Source organism: Monodelphis domestica, chromosome 2, assembly GCF_027887165.1.
Source record: "Monodelphis domestica isolate mMonDom1 chromosome 2, mMonDom1.pri, whole genome shotgun sequence".
Classification (NCBI taxonomy): Eukaryota; Metazoa; Chordata; class Mammalia; order Didelphimorphia; family Didelphidae; genus Monodelphis; species Monodelphis domestica.
In genome coordinates this window covers 316,587,756-316,602,252 of record NC_077228.1, presented here as the reverse complement: position 1 = coordinate 316,602,252, position 14,497 = coordinate 316,587,756, and the positions used below count along the sequence as shown (strand labels likewise).

General features: G+C 35.0%; 1 pseudogene; it reads left to right on the top strand.

The window, feature by feature from the left end:
- The first annotated feature begins 1,067 nt into the window (after nt 1–1,067).
- On the top strand, nt 1,068–6,282 carry LOC100617616 (ubiquitin carboxyl-terminal hydrolase isozyme L5-like; annotated as a pseudogene).
- The last annotated feature ends 8,215 nt before the right edge of the window (nt 6,283–14,497 follow it).

Genomic DNA, 14,497 nt, shown 5'->3' with positions numbered 1-14,497 from the left:
CTGTTTTTAGTGGTCTTGCCAGCAGATGTCAGAAAACTCCTCTGCATCCTGACCATTCCAACAGTATGATGGACTCCAATGGTTTACCTGGAATCCATATATATTGGGTTTTTTGTTTGTTTTCTTTTGGGTTTTGTTTGTTATTCCCTTAGCTCTTATACAGCTTTCTCTTAAAACAACCAGTTCTGCTTTCTGGGCATTAAACTATAAAGGTAAAGAAGCTGCCAAGGTGGTATCATGGTCCTGTACAATTACATAGCTATCCTTTATAAAAGAATTGTCAATGTAGAGAACTAAATCAGGGTTTTTCTGAAAGTGTTCAGAGAGAACATTATAGAGCTTATCAGCCATATCCACTACAGATGCACAATCATGTAATAGTTTCACCAGAGACTGGCAAATCAGTAATAGATGTTGCAGGATTAATAATTGTACAGTTTTAGAGTGATAATTTCATTCTCTAACAAAATTATCTTATACCTAGCAAGTCTTTGATTTGAAAATGCCTGTGTTCTAATTGTGTTATATGTTGGTGATGGAATACTATTGTGCTGAAAGGAATAATGAACTGGATGAATTCCATGTGAACTGGAACAACCTCCAGGAATTGATGTAGAGTGAAGAGAGCAGAACCAGGAGAACCTTATACACAGAGACTGATATAATATGGCACAATCAAATGTAATGGACTTTACTAGCAGCAATACAATAATCTAGGACAATTATAAGGGATTTATGAGAAAGAACACTATCCAGAGAAAGAACTGTGGAAGTAGAAACACAGAAGAAAAACAACTGCTTGATCACATGGGTCAAGGGGATATGATTGGGGATGTAGACTTTAAGTGATCACCCTAATGCAAATATTAATAATTTGGAAATAGGTCTTGACCAATGACACATGTAAAACCCAGTGGAATTGCTCATTGACTATGGGGGGAGGGGAGAGAGGAGAGGAGGGAAAGAACATGAATCATGTAACCATGGAAAAATATTCTAAATTCATTAATTTAATAAAAAATTTTCAATTCTTAAAAAAAATGCCTGTGTTCTGTGTTGAAGCAAAAATGGCTCAATCTCATTGGAGCAAAGAAAAGTTAAATGAGAATACAGAATTATTTCTGAGGCCTATTCCACCAGTAAAGCTATGGCAGCAACAGCCTGAAAGTAAGGTGGTGCTCCAGGAGTCACTGTATCTAGCTCTGCAGAATAGTAGGCTACTAGGCACTATGTATGTCCCATTGCTTTAGTCAAGACCCCCGAAGCCATTCCCTCTCTGTTCATGTACATACAACATAAATGGATTTTTGTAGTCTGGAATTCCTAGAGGAGAGGACAGAAAAATCTGCTTTAATTCTGTGAGAACTGACAGGTGTTGAGAATATAACTGAAGAGGTTCAGGGACTGAATCTGTAGTCAGAGCTAAAATACACTTATTAATTTCCCCATAACAGGGGATTCAATACCTACAGAACCCCCAAGGCCCTCAAAATAACTCTTAGCTGCCTCTTAGAAGAAGCAGAGAGTTGCTACTTAACTTAACCCATCACTATTGATATAGCATATGACAAAAGAAAAAGTTGCAAATGGATTCTTTGGCAATACATGATCCTCATGAGGTACAAGTTGTGACAAAGTCTCATTCATATGAACTAGCATTGTTGCCCATATTAAAACAAAACTCTGATAGAACTGGTGACAGACTCAGTATCCATAAAATCCAATGGTCTTGCCCTTGGTGTAGAATCTGATTTTGTTATGCACCCTAATAATAGCTTTATCCTTAGTCCATTCATCAGAAGAGCAAAAAAAGGAGGAAAATACAATATGGCCTAATGCTGAGAACAAAATAGTACCAAATGAAGATCATATAAGGAATTTTGGGAATTTAACATCAGTTTTCACCTTTTTTCCTTTGTACTTATGACAAGTCTTAGAGTGTTAAAAGTTTCCTATTGAATTTGAAAACCTGTTATCTAGAGGATAAAGTTTTGATTCAGCCGCCACCCCTTAAGTGGATTGAGAACAAGGCCTGAGGCTTATCTGTATAAATATGATGCACACACTGGGAGGGCACCAGAGGACTGGTGGCTTCCTAAGATTCCATAAGATGTTTGCTCCTTTCCCCATATGACTCCTGATTCTCATAGGAGCCTTGCCTTTTATTCCATAAGACTCCTGACATCCAGAAGGCTAGCCTCTGATGTAGACTGAGATTGAGTCTGTCTAATCGGAGACTCAGAAAAAGTGATATCATGGGAGTATAAGTTACAGATCAAGGAAGGTCTCGGAGACTTTCTGGTCAAATAGTAAAAGCGAATGGAGATGCAAGGTAAATAACAAGCTCAGGTTGGCTAGGGAAGAATATATGCAACTGAACATGTGGCTATGTGCCTTTTCTTTCTCTAACCTGTTTTTCCCTATTTGATAAAGAAGTATAAATTAAAATGCATTCTCAAGAGAATTTCTATCTTAACATTTTCTTATTTAGCACTATGGCCTAGTAATAATATATGTATATCTTTCCTCCAATCATGTTATATACCTATCTTTTATATATCTAGATATTCAATTCCTCAACATTTTCAAAGCTGATTTCTGAGACAACTAGTTAGATACTTCCAAACTTTGGCACCCTGGGTCATCCACTTAACCCCATTTGCTTATTATTCATCAGTTTTCTGCCTTGGAAATGAATACTTACTAATAATTCTAAGACAGAAAGTGAGGGTTTATATTAATAAAAACAAAATTGATTTGTCTCTAATGGAGACCTCTATTGAAATTATGTGACTTGGTACTGTCAGCTTTATTTTCTAGTGCCATTTTTATTTCAATGTGTAGCAAGGTTTAGGCGGAGTAGTAAATCTTTCTCACTCTCCCAGTATACATACAAAATTTCTGAGTGTTATTCAAACCAGATTAAAATGTTACTGGAAAACACAACAATAAATTATAAAATATAATACAATTTAAATAATGCTAATGTGTGGTTTTCTAAATCAATATATGGAACTTAGGAATTTGTTTCTATTAAAGTTTGACAAAACTTGTAGAGTAGATAAAGATCTATCAAAGCCATGAAGACCTGGTTTAAGTGGTGTCTCTTAAACATACTTATGGAATAACTATGAGTTCCAAAGAATATGACAAATTCCATGGGTAGAATTTTCTCATCTGAGATTCCCCTATAACAAAGAAATCCCAGGTCCTATCCCTATCTTTAGCCTTATTCATCATATAGAGGCTATGATGTTTAATTTGGAATCTGGTGGCATTACTTATTGAAGTGTTAACAGATCTCATCCACTTTATTTCTATTATTTTTCTTCTAGGTTTATTTTTAATGGCTCTTTAGGTTGATATTGGATCTCTTAATTGGATCTCTCATCCAGCTTTCCTTAAACTTGGTTTTTATTCCAATACTTTCTATTTTGGGGGATTCCATTTAACTTCTGATTACTCTACAATTTTGGAAGAAAGGTGACACCAAGCCCTATGTCCAAAGTGTTATTACTTTTCAATCTATTAGTTTCACAATGAACACACATAGCAAACAGCAAAGAAATCCATTAAGGTAAATAGTAGCAAAACAGAAATCAGAGGTTTCCATAGGGGTTTATATGAGACATACCATAGTGAAGGAGAGCTTTTGGAAGCAAGATAACTTGGGTCTGACTTTAGAGAATCAAGCTAGAGACAGGGACATGACTGAGGCTTCCAGTTTCTTTTATGTCTTTCCATAGTATTTTCCTTAATCAAACTATACTGTGGTTGATCTTTTTCATCTCCTTTCTTGAAGATAGAAGCCAGGAGTCAGGAGTGCCTGAAGTAACTTGATGCTTAAACCCTGAGTCCCCCCTCACTCTGAAGAGCAAAGAAGTCCTTTGTAACATAATGACTGAAAGTACCAAACCTACCTTTTCCTAAGTATGCAGAACAGATTAGCAATCACTGTTTCTCAACTTGCTTACATCTGTAATAGCAACCCTGGTAACATTTACATGTGAAGTCATTTTCATAAATATCAGTCCTCAAGAATGTTGTAATGCTGAATATTTTACTGTCATTGAAACTCTTTATCTTTGTCATAATAAATGAAGACCATAGCTCCCAATCATGGTGCCATGATATTTCCACTTGTTTTTCTCATGCTTGCAGGCCCCAATATTTTCTGTCCTCCTTCTTAACTCTCTCTCTCTCTCCCTTTAGCCAGAAGTCTCCCAAGCAGGCTAGCTCTCACTTTCCAGAGCTACAATGGCCCTTAGATGCCATCATCATCCCCAGACTCATAGATATACATATAAATATAGATATAGTGATAGATAGATATGCACTTTTTTCTCTCATACCTTCCTCCTCTTCCTTCTTCTAATAAACTCTCAAAGTCTCAGTTTCTTCAACTTCAGAATAAAAATCTTGTACTCCATGAATTTTAACATTACTTGTAGCAATAGATTCAAATTCTTCTGATATTTCATTTTATTTTGAGATGTAGATATCTATCTATCATCTATGTGTGCAGATCCTCTCCAGTATGCTTATTTTTAAAATAATGTGTGGATATTTGTGAGAAGAAATGTTATGTTGAATATTTTAAATAATGGAAAATTTTAAAAAACAAATAACTTTCTTTAATTATTTGGTTTTCTCGGTTGTTTTTTTAAAAGCCTAAAGAATTTGTTCTTTGAGTTTTTAATTTTATTTTTAAAAGAAAGTTATAGTAAGTTAATGAAAATACCACCTCTCATTGTTATTGCAGACCTGCCTGTACTGGTATTGAAATTAATGATGGAAGGCAAATTATGTCATTTTTGTATATGATTCATGAAATGATGTTACAGTGTATACAGTAGATATTAGTTTTTAATCTATTCATATTCTAATGACTTTATTTAAAGTCATTTTTTAAAACAGTTTACTAAAGACTTCCATGACCGTTATAGAATTTAATAAAAAAACATCAAATTTTGAGAATTTTAATACTATTAATTCCTTTATATATTCTCTTGCCTAAAACAAAATAATTACATTGGCCTTCACTAATGCTGATCATTTAGTTTTTATTACTTTTTCAGTACATCATGTTTGAAAGTCTGAAAAAAAATTTTGAATGCCTAATGAGATCTGGCATATTATGACATTTATTATCTAAGTGGAACACAATTTTTTAAAAAAGAATTTATTTTAATTAAAGGTAAATTATAGCTGTCATTAACTTATTTTTTCTTTAAGCTCTTGGTTTTGGAACCAATGAGAAAGTCATATGTCTGACAAAACTTTCAACATTTTCAGAACTGTCTCTTTAGAAGGAAGTGCACTGACATGGGGTGAAGGACTGCTGGGGTGGATTTGCTGAGCTCTGAGTCAGCCGCAGGTATTTGGGTTGGTGTTGGGCGGTGGAGGCTTGCAAGCAGCCTCCCAGAGTTGAGAGGTGGTGAGAGAGGAGAGGTGGAGTGTAGGGTGGGGCCATGGGGGCAGTGCGGGGGAGTGGTGCCTAATGCAGAGCAACCCCCCTGGTCTTCACTGAACTCATTAAAGGATTCAGTTGTCAAGGAGCACAAGTAGAGGAAATATGGAGTCTGGAGCTAGAGAACTTTGAGAAATTGAAGTAATAAATAATGCTTGTGCAATTCAGGCCATAGTCAGTGTATTATTGAATTGTATCCATCTAGGGGAGACACTTTTCAGAATTTAAAGAATTTTGTCAACGTTTTGATGCTGCAATGAAAGGCTTGGCATTAAGCAACTCAGAAGTGATCTGACAAGTTCACAAGAGTTTTTGCCAGACAACAGATGTTTGAATTTGATGCGCAAAAGATGTTTTTCATTTTGTTAGTTATGTTCCTATCAATGGAAGGCTATATGAATTAGATGGATTAAGAGAAGGACCAATTGATTTAGGCACATGTAATCAAGAAGATTGGATTAATGCTTTAAGACCAGTTATAGAGAAAAGAATACAAAAATACAGTGAAGGTGAAATACGATTTAACCTGATGACCATTGTGTCCGACAGAAAGATGATATATGAGCAGAAGATAGCTGAGTTACAAAGACAGCTTGCAGAGGAGGAATCTATGGATACAGATCAGCGTAGTACTGTGTTAAGTACCATTCAATCAGAAGTTGCCAAAGACCAGATGCTAATTGAAGAAGAATTCAGAAATTAAAAAGATACAAGATTGAAAATATTAGAAAAAAGCCTAATTATCTGCCTTTCATTATGGAACTATTAAAGACTTTAGCAGAACACTAGAACACCAGCAATTAATACCTTAGTAGAAAAGGCAAAAGAAAAACAGAATGTGAAGAAAGCTCAGGAAACCAAATAAAGAGGATGCTCAGAGGAAGATGATGAGGATATGAGACTTTTAACGACATCCTATATCGGTCCAGACTTTTAACATCTATACATTTGACAATAGTAACAACCTGTCTTACCTTGAATGATTGGATTCATACAATCTTTTCCCTTTACCTGCATCGTGTGTATGTAGTACATATTTTTTTTCTGTTTTATTTATTTATTTATTTATTTATTTATTTCCTCTTTTTTTATTATATTTTATTTGATCATTTCCAAGCATTATTCATTAAAGACATAGATCATTTTCTTTTCCTCCCCCCCACCCCCCATAGCCGACACGTAAATCCACTGGGCATTACATGTTTTCTTGATTTGAAACAATTGCTATGTTGATAATATTTGCATTAGAGTATTCATTTAGAGTCTCTCCTCTGTCATGTCCCCTCAACCACTGTATTCAGGCAGTTGCTTTTCCTCGGTGTTTCTACTCCCATAGTTTATCCTTTGCTTATGAATAGTGTTTTTTTCTCTTAGATCCCTGCAAATTGTTTAGGGACATTACACCGCCACTAATGGAGAAGTCCATTACATTCGATTATACCACAGTGTATCAGTCTCTGTGTACAATGTTTTCCTGGTTCTGCTCCTCTCGCTCTGCATCACTTCCTGGAGGTTGTTCCAGTCTCCATGGAATTCCTCTACTTTATTATTCCTTTTAGCACATTAGTATTCCATCACCAACATATACCACAATTTGTTCAGCCATTCCCCAATTGATGGGCATCCCCTCATTTTCCAGTTTTTGGCCACCACAAAGAGCCCAGCTATGAATATTTTTGTACAAGGCTTTTTGTCCATTATCTCTTTGGGGTACAGACCCAGCAGTGCTATGTCTGGATCAAAGGGTAGATATTCTTTTGTCGCCCTTTGGGCATAGTTCCAAATTGCCCTACAGAATGGTTGGATCAGTTCACAACTCCACCAGCAATGAATTAATGTCCCTACTTTGCCACATCCCCTCCAGCATTCATTACTTGCCTTTGCTGTTATGTTAGGCAATCTGCTAGGTGTGAAGTGATACCTCAGAGTTGTTTTGATTTGCATCTCTCTGATTATAAGAGATTTAGAACACTTCTTCATGTGCTTGTTAATAGTTTTGATATCTTTATCTGAGAACTGCCTATCCATGTCCCTTGCCCATTCATCAATTGGAGAATGGCTTGATTTTTTGTACAATTGATTTAGCTCTTTATAAATATGAGTAATTAAATCTTTGTCAGAGGTTTCTATGAAGATTTTTTCCCAATTTGTTGTTTCCCTTCTGATTTTAGTTACATTGGTTTTGTTTGTATAAAAGCTTTTTAGTTTGATGTAGTCAAAATTATTTATTTTACATTTTGTCATTCTTTCTATGTCTTGCTTGGTTTTAAAGCCTTTCCCCTCCCAAAGGTCTGACATGTATACTATTCTGTGTTTACCCAATTTACTTATGGTTTCCTTCTTTATGTTTAAGTCACTCACCCATTTTGAATTTATCTTGGTGTAGGGTGTGAGGTGTTGATCTATTCCTAGTCTCTCCCACACTGTCTTCCAATTTTCCCAGCAGTTTTTATCGAATAGTGGATTTTTGTCCCAAAAGCTGGGATCTTTGGGTTTATCATATACTGTCTTGCTGAGGTTGCTTTCCCCCAGTCTATTCCACTGATCTTCCTTTCTGTTTCTTAGCCAGTACCAAATTGTTTTGATGACTGCTGCTTTGTAATATAGTTTTAGGTCAGGGACTGCAAGGACCCCATCATATGTGTTTTTTTTTTCATTATTTCCCTGGATATCCTTGATCTTTTGTTCTTCCAAATGAACTTTGTTATGGTTTTTTCTAAATCAGTGAAGAAGTATTTTGGTAGTTCAATGGGTATGGCACTAAATAGATAAATAAGTTTGGGTAGGATGGTCATTTTTATTATATTGGCTCGTCCTATCCATGAGCAGTTAATGTTTTTCCATTTGCTCAAGTCTAGTTTTAGTTGTGTGGCGAGTGTTTTGTAGTTGTGTTCATATAGTTCCTGTGTTTGTCTCGGGAGGTAGATTCCTAGGTATTTTATTTTGTCTAAGGTGGTTTTGAATGGGATTTCTCTTTCTAGTTCTTGATGCTGAGCTGTGTTGGAGATATATAGAAATGCTGATGATTTATGTGGTTTTATTTTGTATCCTGCAACTTTGCTAAAGTTGTTGATTATTTCAATTAGCTTTTTGGTTGAATCTCTAGGATTCTTTAAGTAGACCATCATGTCATCTGCAAAGAGTGATAACTTAGTCTCCTTCTTGCCTATTTTGATGCCTTCAATTTCTTTTTCTTCCCTAATTGCTACTGCTAGTGTTTCTAGTACAATGTCAAATAGTAGAGGTGATAATGGGCATCCTTGTTTCACTCCTGACCTTATTGGGAATGCATCTAGTTTATCCCCATTGCAGATGATATTAGCTGATGGTTTTAGATATATACTGTTTATTATTTTTAGGAATGACCCTTCTATTCCTATGCTTTCTAGTGTTTTTAATAGGAATGGGTGTTGTATTTTATCAAATGCTTTTTCTGCGTCTATTGAGATAATCATGTGGTTCTTGCTTTTTTGCTTGTTGATGTTGATGTTGGTTCTCTTTAAAAATGTTTTTTTTTGTTTATCTTTTTTCCCCCCTTTCTTAATTACCTTTTGGTTATTCTCTTGAGTTTTTTGCTTGGACATCAAATTTTCTGTTCAGACCTCATCTTTTCTTTACAAATGCTTGGAATTCTTCTATTTTGTGAAATAACCATACTTTCCTCTCTAAGAATATTGTCAGTTTTGCTGGGTAATTGATTCTTGGTTGTAGACCTAGTTCCCTTGCTTTTTGGGAATATTATATTCCATGCCTTTTGGTCCTTTAGGGTCAATGCAGCCAGGTCCTCTGTCATCCTCTCTATGTTTCCATGGTATCTGAATGACTTCTTCTTAGGAGCTTATAATATTTTTCCTTGATCTGATAGTTCTTGAATTTGGCTATAACATTCCTGGGTGTTGTCAGTTGGGAATTAAGTACAGGAGGTGATCTGTGGATTCTTTCAATCTCCACTTTTCCCTCTTGTTATAGAATATCAGGTCAGTTTTATTGGATAATTTCCTGTAGTATGATGTCCAGGCATTTTATTTTGTCATGGTCTTCTTGTATACCACGATTCTTAAGTTGTCTCTCTGGGAACGATTTTCTAAATCTGTTTTGTGAATGAGGTGCTTCATATTTTTCTCAATTTTTTCATTCTTTTGATTTTGTTTTATAGTGTCCTTCTGCTTTGTGAAGTTGCTTGTTTCTAGTTGTATTCTGATTCTTCAGATCAATTTCTACTTTGGCTTTGTCTGCTATGATTGCTACTCCTTCTTCTTTTATTTTTTACTTTTTATAATGCATCCTGAATTCTGCTCCAGTCTTTTACCTTGCATTTTTGGGTGTCACCTTGCCTCAAATGTATTTCTTGTAAAAAACATAAAATAGAAGTATGATTTTTAATCCATTTTGCTATCCTCTTCTATTTAATGGATGAGTTCATCCTATTCATGTTCAGTGTTGTGATTGCTCACTAAATGTGCATTGTCCTTCATAGTATTATTCCCTTTAGATCCTACTTTATTCCATTTCACTCTTTTCCTCCTTACCAGTATTTTGCTTCCCTCCCAACTTCCTTCTTTCTTCAATTACCAATTTCTTCCCTTGTCTTGTTGCCATTCTTCTTCTCTGTAGGGTGATGAAATTCTATACCACACTGTGTATACTTGTTTTCCCCTCTCTAAGCCATTTACAGTGAAAGTAAAGTTTAAGCATTGCCCATCAAAACCCTTGATTTTTCATATCTCTTTATGTTATATAATTTACACTATTCTCTCTCTCCCTTCCCATTTCTCTCAGAGCAACCCTCTCTTTCATCCATTTATTGATTTTCACACGTCATTCATATGCATATGTCATTCTGTACATGCACCTTTACATATCATCACATTTATCTGTACATCATATCTTCATCTATCATCATATATATCATATCACATCATCATTATCAACTTATTTCTCCATCCTCTTTCTGAGTAAATTCCTTCTTTCTCTTCTACTACTAAGAAAAAATTTTGATAATTATAGAAATTCTCTTTACATGAAGACATTTAAACATTTTGACCTTAGTGAATTCCTTAAATTTTCTCTTTCTTATTTACCTTTTTGGGCTTCTCTTGCATCTTGTGTTTGGGCTTTAAACATTTTTGTTTAGGTCTATCTTATTCCTCAGGAATACTTGGAAATCTTCTATCTTATTGTAGGACCATTTTCTCCCTGAAAGAATATACTCTGTTTTGCTGGATAAGTGACCCCAGGTTGTAACCTCAAATCTTTTACATTCCTGAATATCATATCCCATGCCTTTTGACCCTTTAATGTAGAAGTTGCTATGTCCTGAGTGACCCTATTTATAGCTCCATAGTATGTGAATGGTTTCTTTCTTGCTGTTTGAAGTATTTTTTTCCTTGGTTTGGTGGCTCTTTCATTTAGCTATTACATTCCTGGAAGTTGTCATTAGAGAATTTCTTTCTGATGGCAATCTGTGAATTCTTTCAATTTCAATTATATTTTATTTTTTTGAGGAATGCTGGGCAGATTTTTTGATAATTTCATATAATATGATGTCCAATGTTTCTTCTTCATCATGGCTTTCAGGTAGTCCAATAATTCTCAAATTTTATCTCCTTTATCTATTTTCTAGATCAATTAGTTGATTTTTAATAAAACATTTCATGTTTTCCTCATTTTTTTCATTCCTTTGATTCTGTTTTATTTTTTCTTGATTTCTCATGACATCATTAGTTTCTAGCTGGTCTTCTGGGGGTGGAGCCATGATGGAGTAGTAATAAAGAGGCAGCTCCATTTCACCATGAGAATCCTCTCCAACCACGAATAAATTATCACCACAAAGCAAATGTAGGAATGGAAGAACCAACAAGAAGACAGTGTAAAACAACCTTCATGAAAAGGAAAATTAACAAATTAGTCAAAGACTATTTGGTCAACCAAAATGAGAGGGGAGCAGAGAGTGAAGCTATAGCAGGGAGTGAAGAGCAAGCCAAAAGCAAACCACAACCCCACTTTCCTACCCCACATCTGTTCTCACAGGTTAAGAAACTAAGCCCTAGCTAACATTCCAACTCTGAGATCCTACCTGGGCAAACAGTAAGACAACCCTTACTCCATGAAATTTCAATCCTGTGGAGAAGTCTGGAGTCCCAACCCAGCACAGTCTGGGCTGAAGGGGACTGATCCATGTGGGTCCAGAGCTTAGGCAGGAATCCCAGTCTGGACTTTGGATAAGGACATAATCCACAGTTTGGGATGAGGACACAGTTCTCAGGGGGACTCCCCCACCATGGATCTTTTTGTCCAAAATTAAGACAGCTCTGGGACAGTGCAATCAAGGGTGTGCAGGATTGAATCAAGAACACCTTGAGACCAAAAACATGAGCCTGTGCCTGAGGCTAGAATTTGATCAGTCCCTGAACTGTTCAAGTTCAAAGTGATATCAAAAGGTTACACCCAAACCTGAGGAACATCTTTAAGCTATCAGTATCTCAAGGGTCAATTGAATCAGCAAGGAGAGGGGGCTCTCAGAGCTCTCAGCCCTCAACCTTCTGGTAAACGAGTAACAACCCAGAAAACAAGCTGAAAATAGCTTCAAGAAAGTCTGAGGTCAAAGTGTTAACTATATTTTAAAACAATTCATTGTAGCTGTCAACTTTACATATTGATTTTATAGGAAAGAAGCAGATAGCTCTATTTGTCAGACAAGAAATCAGTTGTAATTTGTTTAACTAACCTTATTTACCCATATCCTCAATCTAATGGTAGAATTCATTGCTGCTCATTTTCCCTCAACCAAACAGGAAAATTCCCAAATCCAGTTAGTCACCAAACATTTATAAAGCCTGAAAACAACTATGTGAATGTAAGGTTTATTAAATGTGGAAGGAAGTTAATAATTTATGGACATTAGTAAAAGTGGAGGAAACTTGAGGAACACTTTTCAGAGAAATTTGAAATCAAAGATTTCAAGGAATCCAAGAAACCAAAGAAGCAGTGATGAAGGGAAGAACATTCCAGGAAAAAGATGAAAAATGTTAACATTCAAGTAAAAGGAAATTCAAGAGGGCTGCTGAAGCATGAAAACAAATATTTGGGAACAAAATGTAAGGGTCTTAGGATCATAAAAATGCAGAAAGGTTTTAAATCTCTAACAAATAAAATTGTATTCAATCTTAAATGTAATATTGATTTACTGGCATTTATTCAGTAAAGAGTTGATATAATCAGACCTACACTTTTAGAATATCAGTCTGGCAACTGAAAGGGGATGAATTAAAGTAGAGAGAAATTTGAATAAGGGACAATAAAAACAATTCTGATTGTTACAGATCAAATATGTGATAAATGAATGCCTAAGATTGAGTTATGGATATGTAAATGGAAAGAAGGTAAAAGTATTCAAAAGATCTCATGAATATAGAAATGATAAAATTTGGCAAAATACTGGATATATAGAATGAGTACAAGAGAAGAGTTGAAAACAACATCACAATTGTGAATTTGAGTTACTGAAAGGAAATTTGTGCCTTCAAAAGCAATACAGGTATGTGGAAAAGGAAAGGATTGAAGGTGGGGAATAGAGAGATAACCAGTTCAGTTTTGGACATATTCATTTTGAGCTGCCTTTAGGACTTACATTTGGAGATAGTCAAAGGAAAGTTGGTAGTAGGACAATGGAAATCAGAATAAAGTTTACAGATGTATAAATAGATCTGAGTGTCATGTGCATCAATATAATTTGAATATAAGAAAGTTGATTAGATCAATATGAGAGTATAGAGTAAAAAAAAATGAATGCCCATGACAGAGCTTTCATAGATATCCATAATTAGTGTTCATGACCTTGATGAAGATCTAGTAAAATATTTTGAGAAGAAGTCTTCAGAATGGTAGTAGGAGAACCATAAGGGAGCAGTGTCCTGTAAATTTAGAGATTAGTATCCAGGATTAAAAGGGCAGTCAATTTGGTGAGAGACTTCCAAGTGGTTAAGAAATTTTATGACTGTGGGAAAAAAGACATTAGCTTTGTTTTGGTCAAATGATGAGAACCATTTACAGACTACAAAGAGTTCTTCTCTATATATAGACATTATGTATGCCATTTCAAACTGTAAAAGTTTTGGCTTTTTGAAGTAAGAATGTTCAGAAACTCATTTTTCTATTGTATGTGCCTCCCTCTTGATTTTCCTATCTATAAATATCTTATAATCATATCTTACCTGTCTATAAAACCCATTGAAGGTTATAGAATAGTGGATTTCTGAAGCATACTCAAGTAACCTTACCCTGTCCTCCTCATCAGATATATTTTTCTCAGGAGATGAGGAGGGCTAAGCTTTGAAAAGCTAAGTACTTATGGATTCGTGTTGTAAATCTTTAAAATAAACCTCCTTGTAACAAATGTTCAATAACTTCAAAATCTGTCCTTTTTTTCCAACAATGAATATTCAACACAAGAATACTGTCTCAGGGCCATGACTCCAACAGCAACCTAACTGAATTTACAAATCATACAAAACTGATAGTTATTACCAATATACTGGATATCAATGGGGATACAAAACAATTTTTTCTAGGCTACAGCACTTGGTTAAATCTAATAAGATGAAATAATAGGTATTTAGGTGGTATAATGGATGTGGTGCTGAAAATGGAGTCATCAAAACCTGTTTTCAAATCTTGCCTTAGGTATTTACCTGTGTAATGATCCTGGGCAAGTCACTTAACCCCTGACTCAGTTCCTTGTTTATAAAATGATGTCATAATTATACTTATCTCCTATAATTATGATGAGGATCAAATGAAATAATATATGTAAGCCTTCAAGTATTATATAAATTTAGCTAATGTAATTATTATTAACAATATAAAATTAAAGTCTTACACTTACGACCAAAAGTAAAGATGAAGAGGAATGATGAGAAATAAATTTATTTGAAAAAGTTATCTGGGTTTATATGAAGTGCAATTTATAATATGTGTCAAAAAACTCATCCAGTGGTCACAAACAATAGTGTGACTTCAGTCTGCTTT